Source organism: Moschus berezovskii, chromosome Y, assembly GCF_049115385.1.
Source record: "Moschus berezovskii isolate FMDL1 chromosome Y, NW_MosBer_1.0, whole genome shotgun sequence".
Taxonomy (NCBI): Eukaryota; Metazoa; Chordata; class Mammalia; order Artiodactyla; family Moschidae; genus Moschus; species Moschus berezovskii.
In genome coordinates, this window is record NC_142489.1 from 61,749,189 (window position 1) to 61,777,163 (window position 27,975).

Consider the following 27,975-nt stretch of genomic DNA (forward strand, 5'->3'; position numbering starts at 1 on the left):
CAAGGGACTCTCGAGAGTCTTCTCCAACACCACAGTTCAAAAGCATCAATTCTTCGGTGATCAGCTTTCTTCACAGTCCAACTCTCATATCCATACATGACCACGGGAAACACCATAGCCTTGACTAGACGGATCTTAGTTGGCAAAGTAAGGTCTCTGCTTTTTAATATACTATCAAGGTTGGTCATAACTTTACCTCCAAGGAGTAAGCATCTTTTAATTTCATGGCTGCAATCAGCATCTGCAGTGATTTTGGAGCCCCCAAAAATAAAGTCTGACACTGCTTCCACTGTTTTCCCATCTATTTCACATGAAGTGATGGGACCAGATGCCATGATCTTTGTTTTCTGAATGTTGAGCTTCAAGCCAACCTTTTCACTCTCCTCTTTCACTTTCGTTAAGAGGCTTTTGAGTTCCTCTTCACTTTCTGCCATAAGGGTGGTGTCATCTGCATATCTGAGGTGATTGATATTTCTCCCAGCAATCTTGATTCCAGCTTGTGCTTCTTCCAGCCCAGCGTTCCTCATGATTTACTCTGTATATAAGTTAAATAAGCAGGGTGATAATATACAGCCTTGATGTACTCCTTTTCCTATTGGAACCAGTCTGTTTTTCCATGTACATTTCTGACTGTTGCTTCCTGACCTGCTTACAGGATTCTCAAGAGGCAGTTCAGGTGGTCTGGTATTCCCATCTCTTTCAGAATTTTCCACAGTTTATTGTGATCCACACAGTCAAAGGCTTTGGTATAGTCAATGAAGCAGAAATAGATGTTTTTCTGGAACTCTCTTGCTTCCTCCATGATCCAACGGATGTTGGCAATCTGATCTCTGGAGCCTCTGCCTTTTCTAAGACCTGCTTGAACATCTGGGAGTTCACGGTTCACATATTGATGAAGCCTGGCTTGGAGAATTTTGAGCATGATTGTACTAGCGTGTGAGATGACTGCAATTGTGCAGTCGTTTGAACATTCTTTGGCATTGCCTTTCTTTGGGATTGGAATGAAGACTGACATTTTCCAGTCCTGTGGGCACTGCTGAGATTTTCAAATGTGTTGGCTTATTGAGTGCAGCACTTTCACAGCATCATCTTTCAAGATTTGAAATAGCTCAACTGGAATTCCATCACCTCCACTAGCTTTGTTCGTAGCGATGCTTTCTAAGGCCCATTTGACTTCACATTCCAAGATGTATGGCTCTAGGTCAGTGATCAAATTATCATGACTATCTTGGTCGTGAAGATCTTTTTGTTCAGTTCTTCTGTGTATTCTTGCCACCTCTTCTTAATATCTTCTGCTTCTGTTAGGTTCATACCATTTCTGTCCTTGATCGAGCCCATCTTTGCATGAAATGTTTCCTTGGAATCTCTAATTTTCTTGAAGAGATCCCTTGTTTTTCCTATTCTGTTGTTTTCCTCTATTTCTTTGAATTGATCACTGAGGAAGCCTTTCTTATCTCTCCTTGCTATTCTTTGGAACTCTGCATTCAGATGCTTATATCTTTCCTTTGCTCTTTGCTTTTCGATACTCTTCCTTTCACAGCTATTTGTGAGGCCTCCTCCGACAGGAATTTTGCTTTTTTACATTTCTTTTCCATGGGGATGGTCTTGGTCCTTGTCTCCTGTACAGTGTCACGATCCTCCGTCCAGAGTTCATCAGGCACTCTATCTATCAGATCTAGTCCCTTAAATCTATTTCTCACTTCTTCTGTATAATCATAAGGGATTTGATTTTGGTCATATCTGAATGGTCTAGAGCTTTTCCCTACTTTATTCAATTTCTGTCTGAATTTGGCAATAAGGAGTTCATGATCGGAGCCACAGTCAGCTCCTGGTCTTGTTTTTGCTAAATGTATAGAGTTAGCCATCTTTGGTTGCAAAGATTATAATCAATCTGATTTAGGTGTTGACCATCTGGTGATGTCCATTTGTAGAGTCTTCTCCTGTTTTGTTGGAAGAGGGTGTTTGCTAAGACCAGTGCGTTCTCTTGACAAAATCTATTAGCCTTTGCCCTGCTTCATTCCGTGCTCCAAGGCCAAATTTGCCTGTTACTCTAGGTGTTTCTTGACTTCCTATTTTGCATTCCAGTCCCCTATAATGAAAAGCACATCTTTTTTGGGTGTTAGTTCTAAAAGGTCTTGTAGGTCTTCATAGAACCGTTCAACTTCGACTTCTTCAGCGTTACTGGTGGGGCATAGGCCTGGATTACTGTAATATTGAATGGTTTGCCTTGGAAACGAACAGAAATCATTCTGTCGGTTTTAAGATTGTATCCAAGTACTGCATTTCAGACTCTTTTGTTGACCATGATGGCTACTTCATTTCTTCTAAGGGATTCCTGCTCACAGTAGTAGATTTAATGGTCATCTAATTAAATTCACCCATTCCAGTCCATTTTAAATTCACTGATTCCTAGAATGTCTATGTTCACTCTTTCCATCTCCTGTTTGACCACTTCCAATTTGCCTTGATTCACGGACCTAACATTCCAGGTTCCTATGCAATATTGCTCTTACAGCATCGGACCTTGCTTCTATCACCGGTCACATCCACAACTGGGTGTTGGTTTTGCTTTTGCTCCATCCCTTCATTCCTTCTAGAGTTACTTCTCCACTGATCTCCAGTAGCATACTGTGCACCTACCGACCTGGGGATTTCCTCATTCAGTATATCCTATCATTTTGCCCTTTGATACTGTTCATGGGGTTCTCAAGGAAAGTATACTGAATTGGTTTGCCATTCCCTTCTCCAGTGGGCCACATTTGGCTATGGTCCATGTGATCAGATTGACTAGTTTCTGTGATTATGATTTCAGTGTGTCTGCCCTCTAATGCCTCCTCGCAATACCTACCTGGCGGCGCAGACTTGAGAGACGCCGGCCCCGGAGCAACAAACCATGCAAAGAGACATGACCCTGAGGAGCTACCCCACGCCTGAGGCCAGGACTGGTGGCCGAGAGGAGCTAACCCATGTCCAATAGGTGGTGGTTGCGTGCGCACAGGAGGGCGGAGAAGAGCTACTCCACTTTCAGGGTCAGGAGGGGCGGCCTTGAGGGGATACCCCTTGTCCAAGGTAAGATGCAACGGCTGCACTTTCTTGGAGCAGCAGAATATGGGGACATAGGAACCAGCTCCCCCAGCAGGTCTCTTACACTGAAAACTTCTGGGACGTGGATTGCCATTCAATTCCTGTCCCGACTGCCTCGTGCTTGGGCCTCCTCTCCCGGAGGGCGGCCGTGTCCCTGGAAGGCAGAGCTGGGGGAAGAGACAGAAGAAGCTAGAGGCCAGGTATCAACCTGGCTCCTTCTTGCTGCGTCTTAAACGATGGCCACAAATACGAAGCGGGCTCACCAGGTGGAGAATCAAATGCGGCCAGGAACCAGTTTTGAAAGTGTAGCCAGAATAAGGTCACTAGCCTACTTGGGGCAGGCACGGTGCGGAGGCGGGTTTCGGGGAGCACTCTGTCCTCAGGTCCTGTGGTCGCCGCTCTTCGCCGTCCCTTAGACGTGGGGCCACTCCTTGAGCGTGGCCTTCCCCGGGTCGGGCGGGTGAAGGCGACTGGGGTCCCCGTGCTCCGGCCTCTGCCCGCCCTGGGCTTGGTGCGGTGGGGCTCCTCGCCGCGGCAGCGACCCTATCCTGCAGGGCCTCACGCGCACCAACCCCCCGCATGTCTTGATCCAGCGTGCCTCGCCCTGCGCGCAGCCGGCAGCCAAAACCACCACCCTGCCAGGCCCTCTGGGAGCCGGGCCTTGCGCTTACACCACAAATAAGATGCATTCTTATGTGTATAAAATGTAATTTTTAGGTTCACTTAGAATATACTTTATTTAATAAGTTAAAACTCTGTTGGCACACTCTTAAATGCAGAACCACCTTTTTAAGAGAACTGCCATATTATATCGACGTTTCATATTCTTGGGCTCAGCTTTCACGTCTCCACAGTACACCAAGTAGTGGATGCTGTCCAAGAGTGCCCTGTGTACCTAGACATCTGCATTGCTGCCAGGGGTGGGGACAATTCCAGAAGCCTGTGCCCCCCGGCAGGCTTCTGAGCTTGTAATCATATTGAATGTACAGAGTGAAATGAAATCAAAACCGTATTTTTGTACAGTTTTGAAGTTTCTACTTCGAACCGACTACCTCCTGGCCTCACAGGGAGCTTACAGAGTGCAAATCTGTCTTTACTTGGCTTGGTCATTGCAGTATTTTTGCACGTGTGGGGCCCACTTTTTTCGTTCTGTAGTTTCAAATATATATGTAAAGTGAACAATCTGTAAACTTTTTATAGAATAAATACTCAGCTGTGAAAACGGGCTGAATGAAACTAAGATTTTTTAACTCTTTCAAAAACGAAAAAAGAATAAGGGTGTGGCCCCATGGGGAGGGGGATATATAGGGTTGCTCAGGGCCTCTTGAGCAGCATCTGGTGTACTGTAAGTATCACATTCATGACCTCAAACGGTGCCAGAGCAAGATGCAGAAGTAGGGCAATTTCAGCAGAAGCAACCAGACCTCCCCAAACCATGCCCAGAAGCAGATCTCCAGAAGCAGCAAGAGCAGCTTCTCAAGGCCGCCTCCAGAGCACTAGTTGTTGGCAAGGGGCATGAGGCCAAGGGTAGCCCGCTGTTTGCTGCCAGCCTGATGTTCCGAAGATCCCCTCTCTGGGCCTAGACCCCAAAACAACATGGACCCGGCCCAGCAGGCATCAAGATGCTCGTGTCCAAGTGCCCCATCAAGAGCAGGAGTGGGGTGGACGGCTCTCAGAATGAAAGCCTTGAGAAGCCAGACACTGTGGAGCAGGGACGGGAGAACTCCCCGGCCCTGGAGGCATCGTTCCAGAATCTGGTCGGGGCCCTCCTGGGTCCAGGGGCTGAGCAGGCGCAGATGGGGCACCAGCCCCTGATACACCGGCTTGTGCCACAGGTGTCTGTCCCTTGAATCGGGCATGACTATGGGGCTGACGGTGAACAGGAAAGGCAACTCCCTGTTCATGGACACGCTGACGGCCATCGGGACCACCACCTTGCACACATTTGTTAGGGGCGTCACAGCCAGCAAAAGGAAGTTCATCAAGGACAGGCGAGACCAGCCCTTTGACAAGAGGATGTGCTTCAGCGTGAAGCAGACTGAGAGCCCCTACAGGTACCGAGATATTGTGGTCTGGAAGCAGGACAGCTTCACCCACATCGTGCTGTCCATATTGTCACCATGCTTATTTAAATTGTATGTAATAATCACTTCAGTCGTTCAGTCGTGTCCTACTATTTGTGACCCCATGAACTGCAGAACGCCAGACCTGCTTGTCCGTTATCAACCTCTTGAGTATACCCAAAGTCATGTCCATTGAATCGGTGATACTTTCCAACCATCCTCATTCTCTGTCATCCCTTTCTCTTCCTACCCTCAAACTTTCACAGCGTGAGGATCTTTTCCATTGAGTCAGTTGTTTGCATCGGGTGGCCAAAGTATTGGAGTTTCAACTTCAACATCAGTCATTCCAGTGAACAACCAGGACTGATCTCCTTTAGGATTGGCTGGTTGGATATCCTATCAGTCCAATGGACACTCAAGAGTCTTCTCCAACACCACGGTTCAAAAGCATCAATTCTTGGCACTCAGTTTTCTTTATAGTCCGAATAACACATCCATACGTGACTACTGGAAAAACGATAGCTAGACTAAACAGAGTTTATTGGCAATTCAGGTCTCTGCTTTTTATTTATGTTGTCTAGGTTGATCATAGCTTTCCTTCCAAGGAGTAAGCATTTTTCATTTCATGGCTACAATCACGATCTGCAGTGATTTTGGAGCCTCCCCCTGGGGAAAAAAAAATATTGGCAGCCACTCTTTCCCCACATATTTGCCAGAAGTGATGGGACTGGAGGCCATAACATGAGTTGATAAAAGTTGAAATTTAAGCCAACGTTTTCATTCTCCTCATTATGTTAATCAAGAAACTCTTTAGTTGTTCTTCACTTTCTGTCATAATTGTGGTGTCACCTGCATATCTGGGTTGTTGATATTTCTCCCAGCAATCTTGATTCCAGTTTGTGCTTCCCAGCCCAGCGTTTCTCATGATATACTCTGCATAAAAGTTCAATAAGGAGGGTGAAGGTACAGCCTTGACATACTCATTTTCCTATTTGGAACCAAGATGTTGTTCCATGTCCAGTACTATCTATTGATTCCTGACCTGCAAACAAGTTTCTCAAGGGACAAGTCAGGTGGTCTGGTATTCTGATCTCTTTCAGAATTTTCCATAATTTATTGAGACCCACACCGTCAAAGGCTTTTGCATAGGAAGTAAAGAAGAAAGAGATGTTTTTCTGGAACTCTCTTGCTTTTTTGATGATCCAGCAGATGTTAGCTGTTCGATCTCTGGTTTCTCTGCCTTTTCTAAAACCACCTTGAACTTCTGGAAGTACACGCTTCACCCATTTTTGAATCCTGGCTTGGAAATATTGAACATTATTTTCTAGCGTGTGAGATGAGTGGAATTGCGCGGTAGTTTGGAGCATTCTTTGGCATTTCTTTGGGATTGGAATGAAAGCTGATCATTTCCAGTCCTGTGGTCACTGCTGAGTTTTCCCAGTTTGCTGACATGTGGAATGCAACGTTTTCACAGCATCATCTCTTAGGATTTGAAATACCTGAACTGAAATTCTGTCAATTCCACTGGCTTTGTTCACAGTGATATTTCCTAAAGCCCACTTGAATTCCCATTCCAGGATGTCTGGCCATAGGTGAGCGTAAGTGATCACATCATTGTGAATTTTGAGTGAACTCTGGGAGTTGATGATGGACAGGGAGGCCTGGCGTGCTGTGATTCATGGGGTCGCGGAGAGTCGGACACGACTGAGCGACTGAACTGAACTGAACTGAAAGATCTTTTCTGAAAAATTCTGAGTATTTGTTGAAGCTCTTCTAAATAGTTTCTGCTTCATTAGGTCCACACCATTTTGGTTCTTTATCGAGCCCTTCTTTGCATGTAATAGTCCCTTGGTATCTCAAATTTACTTAAAGGGGCTCTCGTCTTTCTCATTCTATTTTTCCTATCTATTTCTTTACATTGATCACTCAGGAAGGCTTTCTCAACTCTCCTTGCTATTCTTTGCATCTCAGCTATCAAATGGATAAATCTTTCCATTTCTCCTCTGCTTTTGGCTTCTCTTTTTTTTCACAGAACATTGTAAGGTTTTCTCAGACAGCTGTTTTGCTTTTTTGCTTTTCATTTTCTTGGGGATGGTCTTGGTTCCTGTCTCCTGTAGAATATCACAAACCTTCATCCATAGTTCATATGTAGTGTACAACATGCTAAATGTCAGACTTTAAGAAGCACAGGCATGAATAAAGATTGCTGCAAGAAATATCAACAGCCTCAAATGAAATCACTCTTATGACAAAAATTAAGTAGATATAAAGAACCTCTTGATGAAAATTAAAGAGGAGACTGAAAATTTTGAATTAATATTCAACATTCAGAAAACTAAGATCATGTCATATGGTCCCATCCCTGCTTAAAATATGGGTGGAGAAACAATGGAAATACTGATAGACTTTATTTTCGGGGGCTCCAAAATGATTGAAGATTGTGACTGCAGCCATAAAATTAAAAGCACTTGGTACTTGGATTAATAGCTATGAACTACCTACGCAGCCTATTGAAAAGCAGAGACATTGCTTTTCCAGCGAAGTTTCACCTGGTCAAAGAGATGGTTTCTCCTGCAGTAATGCACGAATGTGAAATTTAGACTGTAAAGACAGCTGAGCATGGAAGACTTGATGCCTTTAAAATGTGGCATTGGTGAAGACCCTTGAGAGTCTCTTGGACTGCAAGAAGGCTAAAGGATATCAGTCCTGAATATACATTGGAAGCACCGATGCTGAAGCACAAACTCCAATAATCCGGACCCCTGATGCAAAGAACTGACTCATTGGAAAAGACCCTGATCCTGGGAAACATTGAAGGCAATAAGAGAAGAGAATGACGGAAGATGAGGTGGTTAGATGGCGTCACCGACTCGATGGACATGAGTTTGAGTAATCTCTGGGAGTTGGCGATTGACAGGGAAACAAGACAAGCTGCAGTTCATGGGGTCGCAAAAGTTGAACACGACTAAGAGACTGGACTGAATTGAACTTAAATGGAGAATTACCTACATTTTTACGTGCAAATATGGTGATGCTTGTTTTACTCCATGATATACTGCATTTTTTTTCTTCATTTTAAGAAAATCTGGAAGCTGTTTTTTTTCTTTTTGTTTGTTTTGATTTTAGTGTGAAATGTAGACTAGTCTACACCTCATACATGAAACTGTGTGGTGGTTCTCTACTATTAAGTGTGAAGTTCTGGAAATTTCACACATGAAAATCTTAGCACTGCTTTTTGAAGACATGGAAAACCAGTATGAAATTGGAACTATCTCTACTGCACAAGTGAAAATATAGACACCACTGTTTCTTCATAAGTAGAGAGATGTATTTCTGAAAACATATCCCAAAACAAAGAATGGATTCCATGAAGTGGGAAATAGCTTGTATTTATTGTATCAAAACATGGGGGGAAGACTCCGTAATGGAATTTGGACTTCTGTACACTTCATATTTGAGTTCAGAATGGATATTTTCCTATAAGAAATAAGGAAATCTCTATATTTCTTATGAAGCACTGGTTCTTCAGTTGCAGAAACACCTATGTGCCCTGTTTGCCTATGTTTCAATGTACCTTGCACATTTGTGTGTGTCTAGCCACGTAGGCTTGTTTCCTGTGTTTGTGTGTTTTCCTGTGTGGATGTGCATCCAATCACAGATGACACAGAGATGAAAATCACAGACCACGAGATATGGAGCAAACAGAAAGAGGCACCAGGCATTCACAGACTGGTCCATGCATCTCTGAGGTGGTCCTGCCTGCTCAAGACAGGACTGAGGAAAGGATGACCAGTTACAACTCAGTACTGTGCGTTCACAAATCTGGGGTTACATCAAGAGACATGCAGAATCTCATAGTTTCTGCTGTGGTCATGTGTGTTTGTAGCAGGAAGAGGATGTGGAACACTTGAAGAGTCATCCAGTATAACTCCAGTGGTGTGGGGCTTTGAAAACATAGCCTGTGGACCCTTCAGTGTGGGGGAAGTGGGCTAGCCTGTGGAAATGGTGGACACGGCTATAACTGGAAATAAGAGTATGAAATGGTGAAGGTCCTTCAGAAAAGAGTAGAAACTGAAAGGAGGAGAAACAGAGAGAAAACCTATTGCACTGCAAAAAGATTTCCAAATTAGAGGAAGGCCCTGGGAGAGTGCTGCCTCGGATCAGCCAATCACGTAGCACACTCTCTCTTTATGAGTGATCAATAGCATCATGTGAGACGAATGACATGAAAAGGTAAAATCCTTAATTGTGAAACCACACACATCCAAGAAAACACAGGGTGACCTTGGCCCTGTCCAGGTACTTCCTGCCTATCTGAAAGCTCAGAAAGGTGAAGAAAGTGCAGATGTGGGATGGAGACATTTCCCCCTTTGGTAGTGTGTGCCCGTGAGGGAGCGAAGATGGGAAAGTAGAACAGTGTGAAACAAAGTTTCCCTGTGAGAAGTCCAAAATTACAGTTTGTTTCTGAAGGACCTTTGACAGGAGAATGTTGGGTCCCACAGAAAACAACAACAACAACAGATGTCCAAGGGCAAAGGAAAACTAACAAGAATGTAGGAGCAGTGAATTTGCATTTAGAATCAATAAATACCAGCGATGCCTCAAGTGCTCAATAAAACATTTTGTGCACCTATACCCAGAGACCACACAGAGACAGAGTCAGAACTGCATTTGAGTGATTGAATGTCTCCTGAAGAGGCATGGGTCAGCAATTCCCTGACAGGGAAGAGAGGCTCTGCCTGCTACAGACCTGGTCATGCAGTTTGTGACATAAACTCTCTCAGAGGAGGTCACCTTACAAGCTAACAAAAGCCGCCCAACACACAATGCACAAGTTGAAGGATGATTATTCCAAAGAAAGTTTTGTACATTTAAGGAAGTTCTAGGACTCCTACAGTTTTCTCAACCTGGCGATCTGTCAAAGGGACTGAGAACCCCAGGGAATTTGACTTCGGAGGCCAGTGGGATTTGAATATACAACTTCCACAGGAGTGAAACAGACTGTTGGAGGGCGCACACAAAACCTTGCGTGCATGAGGAGTCAAGAATAAGGAGCAGTGTCCCCAAAAGAGACTGAGCCAGACTTGCTTGTGAGTGTCCAGGAGTCTCCAGCAAAGTGTGGGATGCAGAGTAGTCACGGGAACTGAATACAAGAGTGCTTGCTCAAATCCTTTTGAAGGAGGTCCCAAGTACTTTCGTTTCCCATATGATAGTTTGGGCTCAGTTCAAACAACGAGACCTGAACACAGCCACACCCATCAAGAGAAAATCGGATTAAAGATTCACTGAATATGGCCCCACATATCAGAGCAGGACCGAGGCTCACTCAGTCTGTTTCTCCCATCAGGATGTTTTCATAAGCCTCTTATCTTTATCCATCAGAGGGCAGAGAGAATGAAAAGCACAATCACAGAAAGCTAACCAAACTGTCCAAATGGATCACAGCCTTGTCTACCTCAATGAAATTATGAAGTATGCCAGGTAGGGCCACCCAGGATGGATTGGACATGGTGGAGAACTCAGCAAAATGTGGTCAACTGGAGAAGGGAATGGAAAACCACTTAAGTATCCTTGCTTAGAAAACCCAATGAACGATATGAAAAGCCAAAAAGATAGGACACTGAAAGATGAACTCTCCAGGTTGGTCTGTGTCCTATCTACTTCTGGAATTCAGTGAGGAAGTAACTCCAGAGAAAATAGAGATGGAGCCAAAGGAGAAACAACACCGAATTGTGGATGTGAGTGGTGATAAAAGTAAAGTTTGATGCTCTAAAGAATGATATTTCATAGGAAGCTACAAAGTTAGGTCCATGATGAAGGTAAATTTTAAGTGGTCAAACAGGAGATGACAAGTGTGAAGATCAAAGTTTCAGCAATCCATTTGTTCATGAATGGAATGGACAAATTTAATTCAAATGACCATTTTATCTTCTAAAGTGGGCAAGAATCCCTAGAGAAGAAATGGAAGAGGCTACCTTCATCAATAAAAAGAGTGTGAATTGCAGTACTTGATTGCAATATAAAAATGAAATATCTCTGCTTATTTTCAAGGCTAACCATTCAATAGTACAGTAATCCAAGTCTATGTCATGACCAGGAATGCTAAAGTGGAAGTTGAGCTGAAGGTCAGGGTGAAGCTGAGTTTGAGTAGGTCTGTGATTACCAGTAGGACATTCTAGGACTTACGCCCACAAAATAAGATGCTATTTTCAACATACAGGACTGGAATGGAAAATTAGGAAATTAAGAACTACCTAAAGTAACAGACATGTTTGGCCTTCGGGTACAAAATAAACCAGGGCAAAACCTGACAGTTTTGCCAAGACAAGTTACTGTCATTGGATACACCCTCTTCCAACAACACTAGACATGACTCCACATATGCACATCATCAGATGATCAATACCGAAATCAAACTGATAATATACTCTGAAGAAGAGGATAGTGAATCTCTTTCAGTTCAGTTCAGTACCTGAGTCATGCCCAACTCTTTGCCACCCCATGAACCGAAGCACAAGAGGCCTCCCTGTCAATCACCAACTCCTAGAGTTACTCAAGCTCATATCCATTGCGTGGGTGATGCCATCCAACCATCTCATCCTCTATCATCCCCTTCTCCTCCTACCACCAATCCCTCCCAGCATCAGGGTATTGTCTATCGAGTCAACTCTTCGCATGAGATGGCCAAAGTATTAGAGTTTCAGCTTTAGCATCAGCCCTTTCAAAGATCACAAAACACTGATCTCCTTTAAAATCATTCCTTTAGGACTGGTTGGATTTCCTCACAGTCCAAGGGACTCTCCAGAGTCTTCTCCAAAACCACAGTTCAAAAGCATCAATTTTTTGGCACTCAACATTCTTCACCATCTAACTCTCACATCCATACATGACCACTGGAAAAACAATAGCCTTGACTAGATGGACCTTTGTTGGCAAAGTGATGTCGTTGTTTTTTAATATAATATCTAGGTTAGTCATCACTTTCCTTCTTAGGAGTAAATGTCTTTTACTTTCATGCCCATAATCACCATCTTCAGTGATTTTGGAGCTCACCAAAGTAAATCCTGACACTGTTTCCACTGTTTCCCCATCCAGATCCATGAAGTGATGGGTCCAGATGCCATGATCTTGTTCTCGAAAGTTGAACTTTAAGCCAATTTTTTCATTCTCCTCTTTCACTTTCATCACGAGGCTTTTCAGCTCCTCTTCACCCTCTGCCATTTGGGTGGTGTCATCTGCATACCTCAGGTTATTGATATTTCTCCCAGCAATCTTGATTCCAGCTTCTTCTTCCATCCCAGCGTTTCTCATTATGTACTCTGGATATAAGTTAAATAAGCAGGGTGAAAATATACAGCTCTGACACACTCCTTTCCTTATTTGGAACCAGTCTGTTTTTCCATGTCCAGTTCTAACTGTTGATTCCTGACCTGTATATAGGTTTCTCAAGAGGTAGGTCAGGTAGTCTGCAATTCCCATCTCTTTCAGAATTTCCCACAATTTATTGTGATCCACACAGTCAAAGGCTTTGCATAGTCAATAATGCAGAAATAGATTTGTTTTCTGGAATGCTCTTGCTTTTTTGATGATTGAGCGGATGTTGGCAATGTGATTTCTGGTTCCTCTGTCTTTTCTAAAAGAAGCTTGAACATATAGAAGTTCACAATTCACGTATTGCCGAAGTCTATAAGGTCAGTCAATACAATACTGGGAGTTGACTGTGGCTCACATCAGCAACACACGTTGAAAAAATCATTCTTATATTGAAGAAAGTAGGGAAAACCCCTTGATCATTCAAGTATAATCTAAATAAAATATCTTTTGATTGTAATTGCAAATGCAAATTGATTCAAGGAATTAGATCTGAGAGAGAAGATTATGCAGAAGTTTGTGACATTGTACAAAATGAAGCAATGAAGAATATCCCCAGAAGAAGGAAATGCAAAAAGGAAAATGGTTACCTGAAGAAGCCTTAAAAGCAGCTGAGGAAAAGGAGAGAAAAAGAGAGAGAAAGAGAGAGAGAGAGAAGTGGAAGGAAAACAAGAACAGGAAAGTTACACCCACCTAAATACAGAGTTTTGAAGAATAGTTATGGTTTATAAGAAAATCTTTCTCATTGATCTATGCCAAGAAATAGAGGAAAACAATAGAATAAGAAAGGCTAGAGATCTCCTCAAGAAAATTAAATATAGCAGGGGAACATTTTATGCAATAAAGGGCAGAATAAAGGACACACATTTAGGGAAGAAAGACAAGCAGAAATATAAGAAAAGGTGGCAAAAATACACAGAAGAACTACACAAAGAAAATGTCCAATGCTGAAAAGCACGATGGTATCATCACTCACCTAGACCCAGGCATCCTAGAATGCATAGTCAAGAAGGGTTTAGGAAACATTAGTGAGAACAAATCTGGTGGAGGTAATGGCTATCCAGTTGAGATATTTCAAATCCTAAAATATGATGCTGTGAAAGTGCTGCACTAAATATGAAGGCAAATTTGGAGAACTCAGCAGTGGCCACAGGACTGAAAATGATCACTTTTCATCGCATTCCCAAAGAAAGACAATGTCAGAGTCTTTGAACTAACACACAATTGCACTCGTTTCACATAAAGCAAAAAGTAATGCACGGAATTCTCCAAGGAAGTTTTCAACAGTATGTAAAAGAAGAATTTCTAGAGGTTCAAGCTGCATTTACAAAAGGCAGAGGAACCAGAGATCAAATTTTCCATACCCACTGTATGCTCAAAAAAGCAAGCAATTTCCAGAAAAACATCCCCTGCTTTATTGACTATGTCAAAACATGGCTTGTGGAACACAAAATGTGTGGAAAATTCTTCAAGAGATGGGAATATCATACCACCTGACCTGCCTCCTGAGAAACTTCTATGAAGATAAGGAAACAACAGTTATCATGGACGGAGAACATTGGACTGGTTCCAAAGTTGGGGAAAGTAGACACTCAACGCTGTATATTGTCACCCTGTTTAGTTTTGTAGACTGCGTCATGTGAAATGCCAAGCTGCATGAAGAACAAGTTAGGATCCAGTTTGCCAGGGGAAATAGCAACAAACGCAGATATATGACGACACCACCATTACGACAGAAAGTGAAGAGAAACTAAGAAATCTCTTAATGAAAGGGAAATTGGAGAGTGAAAATTTTGGTTTCAACCTGCACATTCAATGACTGAAGTTCATGGCATCTGGTCCCAATTCTTCACGGCAAAGAGATGAGGAAACAGTGGAAACCATGACAGGCTTTCCTATCTTGGACTTCAAAATCACTGTAGATGGTGACTGTGGCCATAAAAGCCATGACGTAAATAGACAGCATATTAAAAAGCAGAGATATTACTTTACTGAAAAAGGTCCATCTAGTCAAAGCTATGGATTTCCCAGCAGTCAGGTATGGATGTGAGATTTGGACCTTAAAGCTGACTACCAAAGAACTGATATTTTGATCGATCCTCTTGGAAAAGATGATTGAGATTTGCACTGCATGTAGAAGAAACAAGTGAATCCTAAGAGAAATTGGTAATGAGTATTCGGACAGATGCTGAAGCTGAAACTTCAGTATTTTGGCCACTTGATGTGAAGAACAGACACTGTAAAACAATCTGATACTTGGAAAGACTGATGACAGAATGAGATTTGGACGACAAAAAATGAGAAGGTTGGATGGCATCACCGTTTTTCAAAGACTAGCAAGAGAGATATTGCATCACCACTTGATGGAGATGTATTTGAGCAAGCTCTGGGAGCTATAGATGAACAGGTAAGCCTGGCATGCTTCAGTTGATGGGGTCACAAAGTGTAGGATGAATGAGGGACAGAAATAAGTTGAACTGAATGGTGGTGGGCTGTTTGCATCAAGGGATCCTAGGACAGTGGAAGACTTTGATGCCCATGAAAGCAGTTCAGAGCCTTCAGGTTTTCAGGCTTAGGGAGAAGGGAATAGCAGTTGTCACAGAGATGTTCCACTTCTTGGCCAAAAATCCTGACATAAATTCCTTTCTTTCTCTGGGATCTCATCTTTGGCTGTGAATGGAAAAGAGGGAAAATGTCTCTCTGCACTTGAGGGATGGTTCTGAAACTCTCACTGGAGGACAATCTCTGATTTTGTTACCGTAATCCTGAGTGGAATGTGCACCATGAGACTCACAAGGAGACTGGAATTTAAGCGGGCATCTGGTTGTCCCCCAGCCAAAACTTTAGCTGAATTCATGGTTCATGAACTCCATAAGCTAAAAGCCTGGCAGGGATCCTAAGCTATAGGAAGATCTACCACAGCCTCATGAGGGCAACAGAAAGAGAGCCTTGACATTTAGCAAGTTAGGGAGGCCTGGCCTGGAATCATGCCCTCTTGGGAGAGGAATGCCACTTTCTGCACAATGAAGCCATGAGTTGTGGGCCCAGGGCAGGCAGGCTCCCCAGGGTGTGATCTGTGTGGGGATTCTGTGTATGTGTGCGTAGAAGTAAACTATGGTGTTGCCAAAAATGGAAGCCACCTGACCTTTTGGGCTTCACTTTCAGTGACTTGTTTCAGCAGAGGTTCTTTGGATCCATATGTATCTTCTTCATGATAGTGCTTCAGACACAGTCCTGTCACATTCTCTTTGGCCTTTTGAAGGCCCCGATTTGGCCTTTCCCTGCTACCGGGAGATAACCATAGGGGGAGGGGGAGTGAAAATATCTCCAAACAGGCTCTTACACAATTAGCAGGCACAGGGGCACCTCTCTCAGAAGTCTTGGGCCTGAGTGGGTACTGGGCCTGCCATAAGTGCATGACATTGACAAACGATTTTGAGAGACCTTGCTGAGATGGGGTGCTTAAAGTCAGTGCAGTCCGAAGCCCCATGTTATTCTGGTGTGGTTGCTGGAAGAAAAGTGCATGGACTGGAATCATGCCAGTGTGACTGGCACTGTGAACCAGTCAATACGATGGAGGAATACAGAATAGCACCACTCATTCAGCTGTTCACCATGAGCACTTCCAGCCCAACCAACTCTGTGCAGGTTAGTCCTCCTCATGACATGTCCCAACATTCTGTAACCTTCCAGAATAAAGAGTATAGGTAGAAGAGGACACTAACTTGATTCACAAGTAAATGGAAGAAAACCACCAGAGAAAATGAGAGGTCCTTACCCAAGTCCATTATCCTGGACAAGTAAAGGTGTAGTTCTGCATCTGTGAAAATTTCCTTTTTGTGTTGGATGTATCTGTGTCTGTATCTACACTCACTGGCCCAAAACTGTATGCGAACTGCCAGAACTGGCCTGGCTGGCAGTTTGAAGCCAGGGAATCAAGCCCAAGGATGTCAGAGTGGTGGCAAGAGAGCACTCAGGGCCATTGAGGGAGATGCAAAGCAGCCAAGAAACAGAATGGCCCAGATTACAAAGCAAAGAGATGGGGTATGCAGAGCCCCTACAAAGAGCTTTCTATCTTTCTCAAATGCAGCAGTACTCTTTCAGCCACAGGACCAGGTACATCTTTCTTTTATGTAAGGTTTGGGACCCTGATGGCTCTGTAGCATAAGCTGATGCTGCCTGTTGAGTAGAATTGCCCAAGAAAGGCAATGCCAAAGAAGCTCAGACTACCACTCGGTTACACTCAAGTGACACATGAGTAAAGTAATGTTGAAAATTCTCCAACCAGGCTTCAGCAATACATGAATCATGGACTTCCAGATGTTCAAGCTGGCTTTAGAAAAGGCAGAGGGACTAGAGATCAGATTACGAACATCCTATGGCTCATCAAAAAAGCAAGAGAGTTCCAGAAAAACATCTATTTCTGCTTTATTGACTATGCCAAAGCCTTTGAGTGTGTGGATCACAATAAATTGTGGAAAATTCTGAACGAGATGGGAATACCAGACTACCTGACCTACCTCCTGAATATCTGCCGGCAGATCAGGAAGCATCAGTGAAAACTGGACATGGAACAACAGACTGGTTCCAAATAGGAAAAGGTTGTATATTGTCACCCTGTTCATTTAACTTATATGCGGAATACATCATGAGAAACACTGGGCTGGATGAAGCACAAGCTGGAGACAAGATTGCCAAGAGAAATATCAATAACCTCAGATATGTATATCATACCACGCTTATCGCTGAAAGTGAAAAAGAACTAAAGAGCCTCTTGATGAAAGTGAAAGAGGAGAGTGAAAATTCTGGCTTAAAGTTCATCATTCAGAAAACGAAGATCATGGCCTCTTGTCCCATCACTTCATGACAAATAAATGGGGAAAGAAGCGAAAAAGCAGCTGTCTTTAACTGTTTGGGCTCCAAAATCACTTCGGATGGTGACTGTAGCCATGAAATTAAAAGACATTTCTTCCTTTGAAGGAAACATGACCAATGTAGACAGCATAGTAAAAAGCAGAGACATTACTTTGTCAACAAAGGTCCATCTAATGAAGGCTATGGTTTCTCCACTAGTCAGGTATGATTGTGAGATTTGTAATATAAAGAAAGCTGAGCACTGAAACACTGATGCTTTCCAACTATGGTGTTGAAGAAAACCCTTGAGAATCTCTTGGACTTCAAGAAGATCCAACCAGTCCATCCTAAAAGAGAGCAGTCCTAAGTATTCTTTGTAAAGACTGATGTTGAAGCTGAAACTCCAGTAATTTGGTCACCTTATGCAAAGAACTGATTCACTGGAGAAGACACTGATGCTGGGAAAGACTGAAGGCAGGAGGAGAATGGGATGACAGAGGATGAGATGGTTTGATGGCATCACAGACTTAATGGAGATCAGTTTGAGCCCACTCCTGTAGTTGATGCTATACAATGAGGTATGGCATACTGAAGGCCATGGGCTCATGAATAGTAGGACACGACTGAGGGCCTGAACTGAACTGAACCTTCAGAATTTGCCAGTTTCCAACTTCTCTCAAATCTTCACAAAATTTTTAAACATCAGTGCTTTGCAGTGAATGGCTTAGGATGATCCTTCTGCTGCTCCCATCCCCACAGGGCTGAGGTGATAGGGTTAGCTGGCACGTGTTCTCATGTGGAAGCAGGAAGAAAGCAGAACCACTTTGAAAGGGCCTCTGTACAGTAAATGAGCTGACTTCAATGCCCCTGCACTGATGAGTCATGTCCCATAGCGGGATGCTGACCTTGATATCCCTTAATTAGAGATTCTTCACCTGTAATTCTCTTTAGAGAGAATTCCATCTCTAAATAGGGAATTCTCTGTAGGTCGCATATTGGCATACGGGCAAAATGTTTCTACGTGAAGCACAGAACTCAGTGTTTCAAATACAAATGTATGCATGTAAATTCCCTGTACGAAATATGGAATTGTCTATATTGCATACGTGAATTTCTCAACCCTCAATTTCCAGAGTGAAAATGGAAATCTCACTTGGTCTTAGCCAAAAGCGTGCACAGTTTCGTTTTCAATTGTTTGTGAATCCATTTGGCGAGGGATAACACCTTTGTTTACCAAAACTTGGAAGGAATGGCTGATGCAATATGCAGTGGGAGAGTGCATTTCCATCTCTTTTTTAGCTGCATATTACAGCGTGAATCTTCCCCTCTCTGCATTGCCTACAGCTATGCATGAATTAAGGCATCCCACAGAAAGGTAGATTTCATCCTGTCTCCTGTATAGTGCCTAAAGTCATAGGAATGACGTTACCAAGAGTGTTCCCAAAGTTTAGAGCACATTAAACAAGACTAATGGTTCTAATGGTGGGAATCACACACACACACACACATACACACACACACACACACAATGATTTCCTAATTAAGTAAAAAATCTTACTGGTTGTAGTTCATTCAAGAACCCTCCAAAATCAGGCAGCATATGTTACTGCAAATTAACATCTGTGTAACTAGTATACTTTTACACCTGTTTATTAAACTAATTACTGAACGCTGCTGAATGTCACCAGAACACTATGCTTAACAACGTGTGTAGCTAATATTGTATATCTTCAGTTGGATCTCAATACCTAGTCATTTAATAGATACTTTAGGAAGAACAAATAAAGTTGGCTTGGAAGAATTAGGGAGGGTTTCCCTCACTTTAAATAATCATTTAAATGTCAGAATTGAAGTATAGTTCTTACTTCATCCCTGTATTTGACAAACGTTGTGCTGGGAGCCCTTCTGGCTAAACTTTAACCTATGTGAATACCTTACTCAATCTCTAGTTAATCCCTTTACCCACAAATCAGCTCAGACTTTGTAAGTAGGGACTGATCAAGTACCTACAGGCCATTGCATACACCCAGAGGGTCTCCTGTTCTATCAAATTTTCTAATTCATGTCACAAATCAGTAAGTCCAGCAAGAAACCCGTAGAGCTAAGTATGTCAAACAGGACCACTGGGAAAACATCACTGTAGGAATTACAAGACTAAAACCCAGTGCTGCTAGGCGAATAGGGCATTTTTTTTTATTGAGAATAGAGTTTGGACATTCATCATATCCAGTCTTTTCTTTCTTAATGTGGTCCATTTCAGACTGGTACAAGTACTGCATACAATTCAGTTTAATGCAGAAGGCAATTATCTATTTTGAACAAAAGGGAACAAAATAACACCCCAAGAGATGTGGAAACAGGTCCTCAACTGGACAATGTAGGCTTTTTCAGTCTAGGTTTTAAGTATACTGACCATGTCTAGAAGAAGGTCAGCATTCTAGATCCCACCAAGGACTTATTCAAATGACAGAAGCTGGGAAACTCTCTTATAATAATTTAAAAGAAACTTTCATAAGATAGTTCTTTCTTCTAAAAAAGAAACTTCTAATCCCCTAGATATTTCTACATAATTGACTAATAATTGTCTCCAATTTAGCACGTCTCTTGCCTGACTCCAAAACCTGCTTTAGTCTTTTAGTCAAAAAATGTCAACTCAGTTCCAATTGTTTAAAAAAAAAAAAAAAAAGGCACAGTCATCATTGACTTTCTTCTTTCACAGGCCACATTTCAGTCTTTGGCAAATCTAGCATTTGAACACTTCTCATCTTCTTCACTTATACTGGAGGCTTTCAAGACTTCATTACTGCTAACCTTCTTTATTTATTGTTTTTCCGTCATTAAGTCATGTCTGACTCTTTGTGACCCCATGGACTGCAGTACACCAGGCTTCCCTGTCCATCACCAACTCCCAGAGCTTGCTCAAAATCATGTTCATCCAATCGGTGATACCATCCCACATTCTCACCCTCTGTCATCCCCTTCTCCTCCTGCCTTCCATCTTTCCCAGCATCGGGACCTTTTCCAATGAGTTGGCTCTTTGCTTCAGGTGGTCAAAGTATTGGAGCTTCAGATTCAGCATCAGTCCTTCCAATGAAATTTCCGGACTGATTTCCTTTAGGATTGGCTGGTTTGATCTCCTTGCAGTCCAAGGAACTCTCAAGCGTCTACTCTACCAGCAGAGTTAGAAAGCTTCAGTTCTGTCACTGTATCCTGTCAATTCATTTTATTCCACCATTCAGTACCCCTCAATGATTCTCTGTATCATTTTGAGTAAAAATAAAAGTCTTTGCAGTAAAAAAAAAAAAGAAGAAGAAGAAGAAGAAAAAAAAATAATGAAAATCTCTTTACTTCATGTGAAAATCTGTATGCATATTTTTTACATGAAAATGGGAAATTAATGTATTTCACCTATACATAACTGGATGCTAAATTTCCTACATGACATCTGGAATTTTGTGTATTTCACTTATTAAATGCTAGCCGTAGATTTTAGTACACAAAATAAGGATTTTGATTGTTTCACATATGTAAATCTGGGCACTGATTTTCTTCCTTTGAGTATGGAATTCTCTGTATTTCACACATTAAAACCCTATCGCAGATGGAATCCATGAAAAAATGAATTTCCTATATTCTATTTAGCAAAATAGGGGCCCAAATTTTCAATTGTCTGTATTTCACAAATGAAAATCTCGCTCTGATTTTCCTACAGGAAACATGGATTTCTGTATTTTCTGTATTTGAAACTCTAGGCATGGTGCTTTTTTCCATGGAGTATGAAATCATTCTGTTTCACATAACCTATACAGGTGCCAAATTTCCTACTAGAAATATGGAATTACTTATTTAACATGGGCAAATCAATGTCTATATTCCTATTTGAAATGTCAATTCTCTACAATTTACATATGAATATTTGGTGAAGATTTTTTCCTACATTACATATAGAATTTTCTACCTTTCACAGATGAAAATCAGGATAGTTGTTTTTCCTACAAGGAATGAGGAGTTCCTTTTCTTAAACAAGAACATACGGGTGCAGATTTTCCTGCATGAAAAATGGAAATCTCTGCTTTTCAATTCTTTACCATCTATGCTAACTGGGAACTTGAATGGTTTTAGGAAGACTTGTAAGCTCTTTCTAAAATTAAAGCTGAGAAAAGATGTCCATTTCATCATAGGGTTCTGGAATGTAAAAACAGAGAATCAAAGGATACCTGGTGCAATGGGCATGTTTGACCTTGGTGTATGAAATGAGGTGGGACAAAGACTAGCAATGTTTTGGCAAATAGAAAGGACGAAAATGAAAATAGTGACAGACAGGTTTCTTTAGCTCCAAAATCTCTGGGGACAGTGATCACATCCCTGAGAATAAAAGACCCCTTCTCCTGGGAAGAAAATCTATGATAAGTCTAGACATAGACACAATGTACTGAAAAGCGGAGATATCTCTTTGGCAATAAATGTCCCTTTAGTCAGGGCTACAGTTTTAGCAGAAGACATGTACGGATGTGCTAGCTTCACTATAAAGAAGGCTGAGTTACAAAGCATTGAGGCTTTGCAGCTGAGTGCTAAAGATGGCTCTTGACAGACCCTTGTCTAGCAAGGAGTTCAACCCCACCAATCCTAAAGGAAACTAACCCTAAACATCCATTGGAAAGACTGATGTTGAAACTGAAATTCCAATACTTTGGCTACCCTGGTGTGAAGAAATAACACATGGGAAAAGATTGAGGTTCTGCCTTGCCACTGAAAACAAAACAAAACAAAAATATTATCGGCTCTGATATGGGTAGATGGTGGACAGGAGGAGAATGGGGCGACAGGGGGTGAGATCGTTGGACAGCATCACTTAAGTCGATGAACATGTGTCTCACCAAAGTGTTGGAGACAGTAAAGGATAGGGAGGTCGGGAGTGCTGCCATCCACGGTGTTGGAAAGTGTTGAACGTGACTGAGTGACAGAATATCACCAACAACTGTATTTCACATATATCAATCGGGATGAGATTGTCGAACTTGAAACATGGAGATCCTTTTTTGTCCATAGAAAAATTAGATATTCCTGCATGAAATATGGAATTTTCTCTACTTCATAAATGAATGTCTTGGTACAGAACTTTCCTTGTAAACTATGACAGTTTCAATATTTCATGTACCAAAATCTGAATTAAAATATCTTTTTTTTTGTAATTAATTTATTTTTTATTGGAGTCAAATTATTTTACAATATTATATTGGTTGGTTTTGCCATACATTGACATGAATTCGCCCCGGGTTTACATAAGTTCCCCCTCCTGAACCCCCCTCCCACCTCCTTCCTCCCTTTATCCTCCCTCTGGGTCATCCCCGTATGCCAGCCCCGAGCATCCTATAACATGCATTGACCCTGAACTAGTGATTCATTTCACATATGACAACATACGTGTTTCAATGCCATTCTCCCAAATCATTCCACCCTCACCCTCTCCCACAGAGTCCCAAAGACTGTTCTATACATCTGTGTCTCTTTTGCTGTCTCGTATACAGGGTTATCATTTGTATCTTTCTAAATTCCATATATATGTGTTAGTATACTGTATTGGTGTTTTCTTTCTGGCTTACTTCACTCTGTATAATAGGGTCCAGTTTCATCCACCTCATTAGAACTGATTCAAATGTATTCTTTTTAATGACTGAATAATACTCCATTGTGTACAGGTACCAAAGCTTTCTTATCCATTCGTCTGCAGATGGACATCTAGGTTGCTTCCATGTCCTGGCTATTATAAACAGTGCTGCAATGAACATTGGAGTACATGTGTCTCTTTCAGTTCTGGTTTCCTTGGTGTGTATGCCCAGGAGTGCGATTGCTGGATCATATGGCAGTTCTATTTCCAGTTTTTTGAGGAACATCCACATTGTTCTCCATAGTGGTTGTACTAGTTTGCATTCCCGCCAACAGTGTAAGAGGGATCCTTTCTCTCCACATCCTCTCCAGCATTTATTGCCTGTAGACATTTGAATAGCAGCCATTCTGACTGGTGTGAAATGGTATCTCATTGTGGTTTTGATATGCATCTCTCTGATTATGAGGGATGTTGAGCATTTTTTTCATGTGTTTGTTAGCCATCTGTATGTCTTCTTTGGAGAAATGTCTATTTAGTTCTTTGGCCAATTTTTTGATTGGGTCATTTATTTTTCTGGAATTGAGCTGCAGGAGCTGCTTGTATATATTGGAGATTAATCTTTTATCAGTTGCTTAATTTGCTATTATTTTCTCCCATTCTGAAGGCTGTCTTTTCACCTTACTTATAGTTTCCTTTGCTGTGCAAAAGCTTTTGATTTTAATTAGGTCCCATTTGTTTATTTTTGCTCTTATTTCCAATATTTTGGGAGGTGGGTCTTGGAAGATCCTGCTGTGATTTATGTCGGAGAGTGTTTTGCCTACGTTCTCCTCTAGGAGTTTTATAGTATCTGGTCTTACATTTAGCTCTCTAATCCATTTTGAGTTTATTTTGGTGTACAATGTTAGGAAGTGTTGTAGTTTCATTCTTTTACAAGTGGCTGACCAGTTTTCCCAGCACCACTTGTTAAAGAGACTGTCTTTTCTCCATTTTATATTCTTGACTCCTTTGTCAAAGATGAGGTGTCCATAGGTGCATGGATTTATATCTGGGCTTTCTATTTTGTTCCATTGATCTATGTTTCTGTCTTTATGCCAGTACCATACTGTCCTGATGACTGTGACTTTGTAGTAGAGCCTGAAGTCCGGCAGGTTAATTCCCCCAGTTCCATTCTTCTTCCTCAAGATTGCTTTGGCTATTCGAGGTTTTTTGTATTTCCATACAAATTGTGAGATTATTTGTTCTAGTTCTGTGAAATATATCGTTTGTAGCTTGATAGGGATTGCATTGAATGTATAAATTACTTTGGGTAGTATACACATTTTTACAATATTTATTCTTCCAATCCATGAACATGGTATATTTCTCCATCTATTAGTGTCCTCTTTGATTGCTTTCAGTAGTGTTTTATAGTTTTCTATGTACAATTCTTTTGTTTCCTTAGGTAGATATATTCCTAAGTATTTAATTCTTTTCGTTACAACAGTGAATGTAATAGTTTCCTTAATTTCTCTTTCTATTTTCTCATTATTAGTGTATAGGAATGCAAGGGATTTCTGTGTGTTGATTTTATATCCTGCAACGTTACTGTAATCATTGATTAGCTCTAGTAGTTTTCTGGTAGAGTGTCTAGTGTTTTCTGTGTAGAGGATCATGTCATCAGCGAACAGTGACAGTTTTACTTCTTTTCCAATTTGTATTCCTTTTATGGCTTTTTCTGCTCTGATTGCTGTGGCCAAAACTTCCAGAACTATGTTGAATAGTAGTGGGGAGAGTGGGCACCCTTGTCTTCGTCCTGATTTTAGGGGAAATGCTTTCAGTTTTTCACCATTGAGGATAATGTTTGAGGTGGGTTTGTCATATATAGCTTTTATTATGTTGAGGTATGTCCCTTCTATTCCCACTTTCTGGAGGGTTTTTATCATAAATGGATGTTGAATTTTGTCGAAGGCTTTCTCTGCATCTATTGAGATAATCACATAATTTTTATTTTTCAGTTTGTTAATGTGGTGTATTACGTTGTTTGATTTGCGGATATTGAAGAATCCTTGCATTCATGGGATAAAGCCCCCTTGGTCATGATGTATGATCTTCTTAATATGTTGTTGGATTCTGATTGCTAGAATTTTGTTAAGGATTTTTGCATCTATGTTCATCAGTGATATTGGCCTGTAGTTTTCTTTTTTTGTGTGGGGTCTTTACCAGGTTTTGGGATTAGGGTGATCGTGGCCTCATAGAATGAGTTTTTAAGTTTCCCTTCCTCAGCAATTTTCTGGAAGAGTTTGAGCAGAATAGGTGTTAGCTCTTCTCTCAATTTTTGGTAGAATTCGGCTGTGAAGCCGTCTGGACCTGGGCTTTTGTTTGCTGGAAATTCCTGATTACAGCCTCTAGTATCATGCTGGTGATGGGTCTGTTCAGATTTTATATTTCTTCCTGGTTCAGTTTTGGAAAGTTGTACTTTTATAGGAATTTGTCCATTTCTTACAGGTTATTCATTTTATTGCCATATAATTGCTGATAGTATTCTCCAATAATCCTTTGTATTTCTGTGTTGTCAGTTGTGATCTCTTCATTTTCATTTCTAATTTTATTGATTTGGTTCTTCTCCCTTTGTTTCTTGATGAGTCTGGCTAGGGGTTTGTCAATTTTATTTACATTCTCAAAGAACCAGCTTTTGGCTTTGTTGATTTTTGCTATGGTCTCTTTTGTTTCTTTTGCATTTATCTCTGCCAGACTTTTTACGATTTCTTTCCTTCTACTGACCCTGGGGCTCTTCATTTCTTCCTTTTCTAGTTGCTTTAGAGGTAGAGTTAGGTTTTTTACTTGACTTTTTTCTTGTTACTTCATGTGTGCCTGTATTGCTATGAACTTCCCCCTTAGCACTGTTTTTACAGTGTCCCAGAGGTTTTCATGTTCATTCATTTCTATGCACATTTTGATTTCTCTTTTGATTTCTTCTATGATTTGTTCAACATTCAGCAGGGTGTTTTTCAGCCTCCATATGTTGGCATTTTTAATAGTTTTTCTCCCGTAATTGAGATCAAATCTTACTGCATTGTGGTCAGAAAAGATGCATGGAATGATTTCAACTTTTTTTGAATTTACCAAGCCTAGATTAATGGCCCAGGATGTGATCTATCCTGGAAAAGGTTCCTTGTGCGCTTGAGAAAAAGTTGAAATTCATTGTTTTGTGGTGAAATGTCCTATAGATATCTATTAGGTCTAACTGGTCTATTGTATCATTTAAAGTTTGTGTTTCCTTGTTAATTTTCTGTTTAGTTGATCTATCCATAGATGTAAGTGGGGTATTAAAATCTCCCACTGTTATTGCATTGTTGTTAATTTCCCCTTTCATACTTGTTAGTAATTGTCTTACATATTGCGGTGCTCCTATGTTGGGTGCATAAATATTTATAATTGTTATATATTCATCTTGGATTGATCCTTTGATCATTATGTAGTTTCCTTCTTTGTCGTTTTTCACAGCCTTTGTTTTAAAGTTTATTTTACCTGATATGAGTATTGCTACTCCTGCTTTCTTTTGGTTTCTATTTGCATGGAATATCTTTTTCCAGCCCTTCAATTTCAGCCTGTATGTGTCCCTCGTTTTGAGGTGGGTCTCTTGCAGACAACATATATGGGGGTCTTGTTTTTGTATCCATTTAGCCAGCCTTTGTCTTTTGGTTGGGGCATTCAACCCATTTACGTTTAAGATAATTATTGATAAGTACGATCCCGTAGCCATTTTCTTTATTGCTTTGGGTTCGAGTTTATACACCCTTTGGGTGTTTCCTGTCTAGAAAAGATCCTTTAGCATTTGTTGGAGAGCTGGTTTGGTAATGCTGAATTCTCTCAGCTTTTGCTTGTCTGTAAAGCTTTTGATTTCTCCTTCATATTTGAATGAGATCCTTGCTGGGTACAGTAGTCTGGGATGTAGGTTATTTTCTTTCATCACTTTAAGTATGTCTTGCCATTCCCTCCTGGCCTGAAGAGTTTCTGTTGAAAGATCGGCTGTTATCCTTATGGGAATCCCCTTGTGTGTTATTTGCTGTTTTTCCCTTGCTGCTTTTAATATTTGTTCTTTGTGTTTGATATTTTTTATTTGATTAATATGTGTCTTGGAGTATTTCGCCTTGGGTTTATCCTGTTGGGGACTCTCTGGGTTTCTGGGACTTGAGTGATTATTTCTTTCCCTATTTTAGGGAAGTCTTCAACTATTATCTCCTCAAGTATTCTTTTATGGTCTTTTTGTCTTCTTCTTGTGGGATTCCTATGATTCGAATGTTGGAGCGTTTAACATTGTCCCAGAGGTCTCTAATATTGTTCTCATTTCTTTTAATTTGTTTTTCTTTTTTCCTCTCTGTTTCATTTATTTCTACAATTCTTTCTTCTAGCTGGCTTATCCTGTCTTCTGCCTCTGTTATTCTACTGTTTGTTCCCTCCAGAGTGTTTCTAATCTCATCTATTGCATTATTCATTGCATATTGACTCTTTTTTATTTCCTCTAAGTCCTTATTTAACCTTTCTTGCATCTTCTCAATCATTTTCTCCAGGTTATTTATCTGTAACTCCATTTTGCTTTCAAGATTTTGAATCATTTTCACCACCAAAATTCGAAATTCTTTATCAGGTAGATTCCCTATGTGTTCCTCTTTTGTTTGTGTTGGTGGGCATTTATCTTGTTCCTTTACTTGCTGGGTATTTCTCTGCCTCTTCACCTTGCTTATAATGCTTTGCTTGGGGTGGCCTTTCCCTCTTCTGGCCGTTTGTAGAGTTCTCTTTATTATGTAATTTCCTCGCTGTGTGTGGGGTTGGACAGGTGACATGTAAAGTTTCCCTGGTTATGGAAGTTTGTGTCAGTGTTCTGGTGGGTGGAGCTGGATTTGTTCTCTCTAGAGTGCAATGAAGTGTCTAGTAATGAGTTATGAGATGTCAGTGGGTTTGGAGTGACTTTGGGCAGCCTGTATATTGAAGCTCAGGGCTAGTTTCCTGTGTTAC